The sequence below is a fragment of the Pinus tabuliformis genome, chromosome 1_1 (assembly GCF_031772625.1).
Source record: "Pinus tabuliformis cultivar Carrire ecotype Pingquan chromosome 1_1, CPIR1, whole genome shotgun sequence".
In the NCBI taxonomy this organism is placed as follows: domain Eukaryota; kingdom Viridiplantae; phylum Streptophyta; class Pinopsida; order Pinales; family Pinaceae; genus Pinus; species Pinus tabuliformis.
Window position 1 is genome coordinate 992068198 of NC_142297.1, and position 10023 is coordinate 992078220.

The 10023-nt window shown below is 35.1% G+C and overlaps 1 long non-coding RNA gene across 1 annotated transcript; it reads left to right on the forward strand.

Moving 5' to 3' along the window:
• Window positions 1-390: 390 nt before the first annotated feature.
• Window positions 391-860, forward strand: LOC149217888 (uncharacterized). The gene is made up of 3 exons (XR_016250700.1): window positions 391-425; window positions 532-648; window positions 799-860. It is a non-coding gene; the product is annotated as an uncharacterized LOC149217888 (long non-coding RNA).
• The last annotated feature ends 9163 nt before the right edge of the window (window positions 861-10023 follow it).

Below are 10023 nucleotides of genomic sequence, written 5' to 3' on the forward strand. Positions count from 1 at the left end.
CTAACTGGAACATAAATATGACCAAGTGACTTGTAGCTTCTATATAATTTTTGTTTGTGCGGCAGTTGAAAAGGTTGCTTAAAGGTCTTCGTGTCGAAACTATTCATATCAGGCATAGTTATCGAATTAAAGGTTTGATTGATAGGCCTTTGGAGGTTTTAAGGTGTGTTAATACTTAGGTTTAAGGGGCTTCCTGAAATTTATTGTTTTTATTTGGCTTTCTAAATATTGCTCAGATTTTTGTCTCTTCCTATTAGGAATTCAAAGCACGTGCATTGTTTTATTTGAACAGTTTTGATAGCAATGGAGTGCAACTCTCTATTGTCGACTATTTCCAACAACAGTACAAGCTGACTCTCCGATTGCGGGGCTTTCCGGCGATCGAAGCCAGTAATAAAGAGAAAAAGAAATATATTCCCATCGAGGTAAACTCTTATCGTATTTATGAAATATTGTGATGTGGTTGTTGTAGAATTATTGAGTTATTCTATTATGGCATCATCATGTCATTTATAAAATTATCGAATGCAGCTTTGTCGGATTCAAATGGATCAGCCTTATATCAAAGTTCTAACCGAACAACAACGAAGTGGTTTATTAAATCTAACTTGTTTACATCCCCAAGACCGAAGGGAGAGAACTAAAGTGGTAAGTCCATAGATCGTTCATCCGTGGCAATGTTGTTTCATACGTTCTTGCATTTTAGTATTAAGCAGAAATAACGTTACCTTTTTCGTTTTATCTTCAAAAGTCAACACCAAGAGAGTGAATCAATATACTTGTGTGTATGTGTTTTAGATTGGAGGACAATTGAGAGATTCAACTGCCAAAGATGCTGCCGAATTTGGTATTCAAATCAACACGTTGATGACAGAAGTCCCCGGGAGGGTCTTACCTCCACCAAAGGTACCTGTGATCATATATTTGAGCATTATTTATTTCTAACATATTTATTGAATGCTTTTTGTGGATTTTGTATCATTTGTTTCATTGCAGGTAATGTATAAGGCTTATGAAGAAAATCCAAGAGAAGGTTCATGGAATATGAGAGGAAAGGTATGCAATATATTAATGCCAAATTGTAGAAACTATGGTTTAGTTGGATAAGGTAGCCGACTTGTTTGACTCTCCCCAGCTTGTCTTTTAACATTTTGTACAGATTTGGGAGCATATGAATTTTCTTGCACAACATAACATCATTTTACCCTACTGCATGTGTGTACCGAGCTGTGCATATGATAAAATACCTTTCAGCAGCTTGATCTTATTAGTCCCTGCCGGGGACTATATGCGATCGATAGATCGCTGACTTTGGGTTGACCGACGCGATTTTTTATTATATTTGCGATATAACCTAAGTCGAACCAAGGTTTTGAGAGTGGAAAGGATTTGGGGTCTTATTACGCGCTTCGCATCGTTCGAGGTGAAGGGCACGTGGCGCAGGTGAAGGGCACGTGGTCGGCATGCGCTCTGGTGGTCTGATCGGCGGCCAGCTGTCCCTCCTCGAGATGCTGGAAAGTTCGGCTTGGGTTTTACTGTCTTCGCGGCATTTGGGTTGGTATTTTACTTGCTTGTTTAGCTCTGCAGTCTGTGCGATTTTTCGTCTGCGGTGGAGTTCCTGCCTGCTCGGGTATTGTTACTTGCTTGTTTAGCTGTGCAGTCTGTGCGATTTTTCGTCTGCGGTGGAGTTCCTGCCTGCTCGGTGTGGCTTTGGTAAGTTCGGCTACTGTATGGCATTCTGGTTAAATACTGAGGGTATACTGAGGGTTTCTCTTACCTGCATGCAAGAGTCCATGGTTATTTGAGCATTATAAGTTAATGGCATTCTCGTTGAATACTGAGGGTTTGTCTTCTGGTTAAATACTGAGGGTTTCTCTTACCTGCATGCAAGAGTCCATGGTTATTTGAGCATTATAAGTTAATGGCATTCTGGTTGAATACTGAGGGTTTGTCTTAGCTGTGGTCGGCATGCGCTGTGGTGGTCTGATCGGCGGCCAGCTGTTCCTCCTCGAGATGCTAGAAAGTTCGGCTTGGGTTTTACTGTCTTCGCGGCCTTTGGGTTTTACTGTCTTCGCGGCCTTTGGGTTGGTATTGTTACTTGCTTGTTTAGCTCTGCAGTCTGTACGATTTTTCGTCTGCGGTGGAGTTCCTACCTGCTCGGGTATTGTTACTTTCTTGTTTAGCTCTGCAGTCTGTGCGATTTTTCGTCTGCGGTGGAGTTGCTGCCTGCTCGGTGTGGCTTTGGTAAGTTCGACAACACACCAACCTTGCTTTTACAAAACCATGCAGCCATTTAACACTTTTACCAACCATAACCCCTCTAACAACCTCAGGACATTTTAGACATACACACGACAAGAAAACGAAAACAAAGAGCACTTGGAACGTTCATGCAATTTCCTTAGATTCTCCAACTTATTTAACATTGAATCTCCTTCAGAGCCATTCAGTGGCAGCCAATTCGGCTTCAAAAGGCTTCAATGGCGACGGAGGAGCAAATTGAAGGACAATGCGAGGAAATGGACCGCGCCTGCTACGTGGTTACAGGTGGCCGGGGTTTCGCAGCTCGCCATTTGGTAGTGAAGCTCATCCAATCCGATCTCTGGACTGTAAGAATTGCCGATTTGGCCCCCGAAATTGTATTGGACGAGGCCGAGGAGAATGGAACCCTGGGCCAGGCATTGCAATCGGGCCGTGCAGTATATTACAGTGCAGATCTCAGGGATAAGTCACAATTGCTCAAAGGTATTTAATCACTCAAAGAATTCCCCAATTTTGGGCAGGCTTAATGGTTTTTTTCTTTTCGAATCGATTTGCTTCCATATATATATATGATCTTGAGGCATTAATTGCCGAATCGCGGTTAATGTCAAGACAATGCCTCAAACTTTGCTTTTTTTTCTTAAATCTGGTTATTTTAAATCTTATTTGCATTTTGTCTCTTTCCAAAAAAGTAGTAGAAATCTTGCAATTTTGTCAATATAATGCCTTAATGTTACGGTTACCGGATATCTTAATTGGAATCAATGGTCATTTTAAATCTTAGCTACTTCTATTGTTTTCCCTGAACTAATTTTTCTAGCAAATTAGCGAACGTACATTCCGAAAGATGCAGTAATCGGCAAAATTATTAGCTAAAACCGAGTCTTACTGATTTCACGGGACATTTTGTGGAAGTTTTGATTCAGCTCGTAAGCTCAGCAGTTCTTGTAGAGTTGTAGAGTCTTGTTTCTATCGGTTGGAACTCTTGTAGTATTGTGTATGAGAATCCTGGCAGTCCAAGAGAATCGATGACTGATCATCTGTTGGGTGAAAGTGAAAAGTTGAAGCATTTAGAACGACTGTTGGTGGATTCCTCCAAGTGGACTTCGAATCCTCAGCCTGCCTCTGTTCTGCGAGGAAACTAGGCAAAGTCCTCTCGATTCCGAGTCTGGCTTGTTCTTGTGTCGTACTTGTGGGTTTGACTCAATGTCTCAAGTCAAACACGACTTGACGAATCGAATTCCTAAGTCTCGCGTGTCAGATTCTGCCACATATCCATAAAACGATGAACTCTTGTTTTTATTTTTTTCTGATGGATTTCCAACTGCAAACATTTCATCTGTACAGAATCTATGGTGTTTCATTGTATGTACTTTTATTTGTCTAGGTCGAAACGATTTATGAGTTAAAATTTGCATTACATGTTTATTTTAATCTTTCATATTAGTGGAAATATATTTTTTCATCAACTTTAGTGTATTTTTTAGCTGCGGAGTTCTCCCCCAGCTTTTCCTGAGCCCCTGTCAAACTCTTACTGTACGACACCGTCAATTATATTGTTAAGACGAGTCTACTAATATTTTCAAAACCGAGTTTTGCATTAAATTGTCAAAGCATGAAGTATGAAATTTGAAAAGTGATAGTAAAACTACAAGGGACATTTAAACCAACCACATTTTGTCAATATTTGAAGTAGGATCACCCTTCCCAAATCAGTGAGAATGTGGGTGCCTGTTAAGCGTCGAGTTTCGTTTGAGTCCTAAGGTTTTCCATCTTAAAATATAAATAAAAACGAAGCATAACGTGGATACATTTCATTTTTCTACTACTGCAGAGGTTAATGACTACTTGTATTGTTTTTTGGCATGCAAGATAATTTTTCGGTTCCAGTGGACACATAAGGTCACTAGCTGGAAAAAAGCCACCTTGAGCCCCCACAGTGACCTCATTTCTCTTGGAAGATTGAAATCAAACTTGATCTGCAGTTTTTTTGTGGTTTTTGTAGGCCTCTTCTTCTTGGATAATCTAGTTGTTGCTGCATTCTTCTGGAGGATATTGGACATTTACTGTCATGTTCTCTATTCAAGTCGTGGCCAAGATTTTGAAGTGGAACCTCTATGAGAACATTGATGGCAATAAAATGAACTAATGGCCATTGCATTGAAAGAAAACATTCAACAAGCTTAATCAACACAATCAGTTGCTCTGTTGTATTGGGATGTCAACACCATCTACTCATCCAATTTGATTTGAATTATTTTCCAACATTACTTACTTGTATATTAGCTTATGACCATGAATTCATTTGACTTGTAACATGTAAAGCAATAGCGTCAAAAACACAACTCCCAAATATAACTGAGCAACACGTTAAACAGTGAAATTAGAGCCGATTATATAAGTGATCTCATATGCAGAGTTCTTTCGTGTCTCAAAATCAAGTCATTAAACAAAATCATGACAAACTATTAGTCATACGGATAATTGACGGCAGGAACTTTCTCTGAGGATAATCTGTAAGTTATAACTAATATGAAAGACAGTTACCCTTGAATATGCCCTACACGTTTCTATTGAATACCGTGTTATGGGAATGCTAGATCTACAAACATATAATTCAGAAAACTTTGGACAACAAGTAGAATTTGCAGCTCTGAATCACATTACTTTTGATATCTTGAAAGAAATGATGTACAAAGCAACAAGCTCAAAACTCTATCTGTCTAACATGACATTGAAGTGCCACAATTCTCTTTTATAGAATAAGAGACAAAGGGGAAATACTGAGAGGGAGGTGAATCAGTATTTCCCTTTTCTTTCTACAATTAGATTAGTTTGTTAACTTAAAACATCTAGAGCATTAAAAGAAACCATAAAACCATATCACATGAAGATCAGTACACCAGAATAATGTCCAAACAAGTGTCGTGTTATGTTTGATGTACATACAACATTTACCAGACAAGTCTGGAAGGAATTTTGTATGCAGTTCTTGATCTCCCTCCGACATTTTCCAACATTTGCCAACAATTCGTCTACTGTCCCTTTGTTGCTACTTTTTGATTTTGATTTCTTAGAACAAAAGCAGATTCCTTGCTGCAATTAAATTTCTATTTAAGATAATTAACCATAAATCTGTCTGCAAACACCAACCCCTGTAGTACTAACTATATGCTTTGTTTCAAAATTCAGTCAAATCGCAATATAAACAGTATTGGCAATTTCTCTGAGTTTGAGGACCCAATTCTTCGTCAACGGACTTCTGCCAGATTTGAAAGGTACACAACATTTGCAAAATTTTGTCAATTGCTGCTATCATGTTGGTTTTGTTGATCACTATTTCTGTACTAATGTCCTTGGCATTGTATATCACCTTTGGCAGTGTGACAGCAGCTGGTCAGCTTATCACAAAAACTACAGTTGAAGTTGTAACATCTGAACGCACAGTTGCAGCCATTCTAGGAAAGTCTGGAAATGATCTTGTTAAAATTCAGCAGCTAAGCTGGTATAAAGAAGCATAAATTTCTGCAAATTCCATGGGATCCCCTTCAACTGAAATTTTTGAAACATGCAGACTTGGAATGAAGTGCTGTCATTGCTGTCAAAATGACATTGTATTGACAGAATGACAAAATGTTACAGCACAAATCCTATGTTCTTAAATGATCATCTTGTATCTGAACATTCATCTAGTGGAATGTTGCATTAATTATTAGCTGATAAAAATTGGCATTGGCAGTTCTTATTTTGTCTCTATGGCTCTTGATTCATTATGCTAATGTTTAATAAATTAGGCTCTTTATGTGTTATATATTTGATTTTATGTAGAAAATCAATGTTATAATTCAATTTGAACAAGTTTCATAAATATAAATTACTATCTACTATATTTAGTTACTTGAAATCATTTATCTAATATTTGGGTTTGTTTGTTTCTAATATTTGATAGCCATGTTGGTCATGCTTTACCATCATTCACCATTTTCTATCTACTATATTTAGTTACTTGAACTCATTTATTTAATAGTTGGGTTTGTTTATTTTTAATATTTGTTAACTACATTGCACACGCTTTACCATCATTCACCATTTTAATGATGATTGACCATTTTGACCATGGATTAGCGAGATGGCCATGCATTAGCATCACAACCATGTTAATTGTGATTAAACACTTTTTACTATTATTAATCATGATAAACATGCCAATTATAATTAAATTTAAAAATCTCTGATCCAATATAAAAATATTATTATTATTTGTTTTTATTTAATTATAATATCACACTCTATCTTTGATGTTTAAATAAATGATTTAAATTACCCATATAATATTAAATACTGGTTATCCATTCATATTTAATTATAAGTATTAAATTATTTATAGTTTTAACTAAGTATAAATTTCCTATAATATTTTTATTATTCAGTATTCATAATGGAAAGATTACACTTCCAATCACAAAGAAATAAAATTCCTTGAATAAAAAGATTCCCACATTGAAATGAACTTTTATGTATTTTTTAAAACAGTGTTAATTGAATATGATTTTCATAATTTATAACATGTAATATCATTTCTCCCAGTTGTATTAACTTTGAAGTGGTATAGTCAATCTCCATTCTTTTATTATTTTCAATTATCGCATTTTTCGTCATTCTATATGTCATCATACCTCCTATGCTTATGTTATGCCAAATAAATGAATTATATTAAACTATACTCCCTAAATAAGATAATCACAAAATAGAAAAACAACTATGTTTAATGGCATCTGTTTATCTGTGACGTAAGTCCTTTCATCATACTTCGAAAAAATTTCAATAAAAAACTAACTTAGTTAAATGGAACACAGATATTGCAGAAAACAAGAGTATACAACACCAAAAGATAATGAATTTTTTCTTGCAGATCATGATCAATTTACATTTCAACTCGTAAAGTTTAAATGTTTTTTTTAATTTTAATCTGTTTATTTTAGTTTTTAATTTATAAAATAAACTTATCAAAATTACTTTGCTATTGTACTTAGATCCTATATTTACTAACCCAAAACTATAAAAAAGACCAAAAGTCATGTCCTTTTGCATCACAACAAATTATTAATTAAATGCAACAAATTACTAATTAGAAATTAGATGCAGGGTTTATTTTCTTTGCTAATTAGTAATTGGACAAATTTAAAGTTCACACTAAAGTTATGATAAACAATATTTTTAAATAAATATATCTTTTGTTCTTTTGACCATGGAATAATTCCCCAATCATTGACATTAACCTGAATGGTATCACTTATGTCCAAACATGTTACTAGATATCTAATCTTTTAATCATGGGTTCAAGACTCCATAATTTTTAAATGCTTAAGTTCTTCTTTGACTTTCGAGAATGATTTATCTAAATATTGAACACTCTCCACCACGAATTTAATTAACAAATTTATATTCATAATAATGTTTATTTGCTCATTATCATTTTATGAATATTTCCATAATATTCAAATGTAAAAAAATTACAAAATTCTATCTTTTATGCACCGTGAAATCATTATTATGCATTTAAATATATTTTATACCCCGTGCTTATTAAAATACATAACTTACTTTAACACTCTCTAATTCTTCATACATTATAATGCATTATTATTACCTTTTATAGTTTTTTTCCGTCAAGTTTTCCATGATTCACTCTTAAATTTTATTACATTTTAATTATTAATCTAAACATTTTTTAAATCATGACACATTGGAAAATTACATCTAAAACTAATCTTACATTTATCACAATTCTTACTTAACAAATGCAAAGTTCATTATATTTCACTCTTTGCATAAAGTCAAAAAGTCCATACAACAATTCGCTATCCAATTCACTAAATCTTAATACAAGTAAGCATGCCTACAACACACTAGTAATGCAAACTAGCTCTGATGATAATGCAAATTAAACACAAATTAAATCTCATAATAATAACTCACCAAACTGTTCTGTTAACCGGCAGGGACTAGCGCGACAACAGTGGCTCCTTGTTTTTATAATAATCCCGACGAAATATATAACAGTTTAATGGAATGTCGAGAGATTTATATTCATATATTAGTTGTAAGATTAATTTATTTTAAGTATTTGTTATATTGTGGACGCAATGAATAGATACTAACGTATGTGTAAAGAAATATAGATATTGTGCCCCATATTCACAACAAACAATTTTGTGTGCGGGTGTTGTACACTTTTAACTACTTTATTATCACCAAGCTTTTTTCATAAATAATATAGGTTCATAAATAATATAGGTTGGTTTATTCTGACCTCGTATTGTTACCTAATACCTAGTAGTCAATTTGTTTTCCAGCTTAAGAGAGAAGGATTTAATTTCGATGCCTTTTTCTTAATTTCCTATGCAAAATTATTTTTGTGTGGGGGTGTTGTACACTTTTAACTACTTTATTATCACCAAGATTTTTTCATAAATAATATAGGTTGGTTTATTCTGACCTCGTATTGTTACCTAATACCTAATAGTCAATTTGTTTTCCAGCTTAAGAGAGAAGGATTTAATTTCAATGCCTTTTTCTTAATTTCCTATGCATGATTCGCCACCATACCACCTTGTTATTCCTATGTTATTATGTATTCCTTGTATTATAAGATATTGGGAATCTTTACTTATTTTATGGTCATATTAACCCATGGGCATTTGATTTGAAAAGGTTACGAGAATATTTGAATAAGTGAATATAGATTTGAAGGGGATGTACTATATATTTTCCTTACATTATACTTCTAACTTATGTGTTGACCCAAGGGCACTTCATCCACGCGGCAACACGTTATGTGAGATTCGCTAAGTGGTTCTTCCTTAAGGTTTTGAACGTGACATTGGCCATATGAGTGTCAATAAGGAATGAACTACATATGTTCAAGTGATCCTATGGTGGGCAATTTTCTAGTGCGATTCTTGGTAGGGTAACTGTTACACAAAATATTGTCACCATGACTATTTGCAGTCAGTATGGGTCTATCATCATTCATACTGTCCTCCTTAGCAAGTCTCAAACCTCAGCTCTTCATGTCAAGCTTAAAAAATGAGAGAAAGTCCTTGAAAATGAATAAAGCTCTGGTTCCGCACTTTCTCTTACTGTTACCTGCGGTCCCACACCTCTTGGTCATGTTACCTACGGACCTGCCCGCTCTGTCTCTAAAGGAGTGGGTGCGGACTCCTGTGAAAGTCAAAAAGGCGCAAGTTTATTCTTAAAAACTCACTTGTGGTTAATTCTGGATGCTTCTAGAAGGAATATTGACGTGGATGGTTCGCTCCTAGGTGGTTCATGCATCCCATAACTAAAGGAGCTAATCCCTTGATGAGAGGAGCTTATCCCTTTGAAGGAGGGCTTTATCCCTTTGAAGGTGGACCTAGTAACTTCCATCCATTGCACTATAAATTAAGGCATTGGGCTGGTTGCTGGGGAGGTTGAAAGCTGAACATTTTTTAGGGTAAATGCTGTTGGAATTGAGACTTCCTAGTTAAGCTTGAGAGGAGAGATTACATACCTTTTGGCTTCATTGGGAAGAGAGTGAAACTTGTCAAAGTAGAGGAGATTCTTGCTGGACCCTGGGAGGAGCTTGTGCAGTGTCAAGGCACCAAGGTTGTAAAGTTCTTCTTTGATTAAAGTTAATACAATCAGATTCATTTTTCTCAGTAAATTGTCTTATATGGTTTGTTTCATGAATTCCTTGATCATCATGATCAATATGCT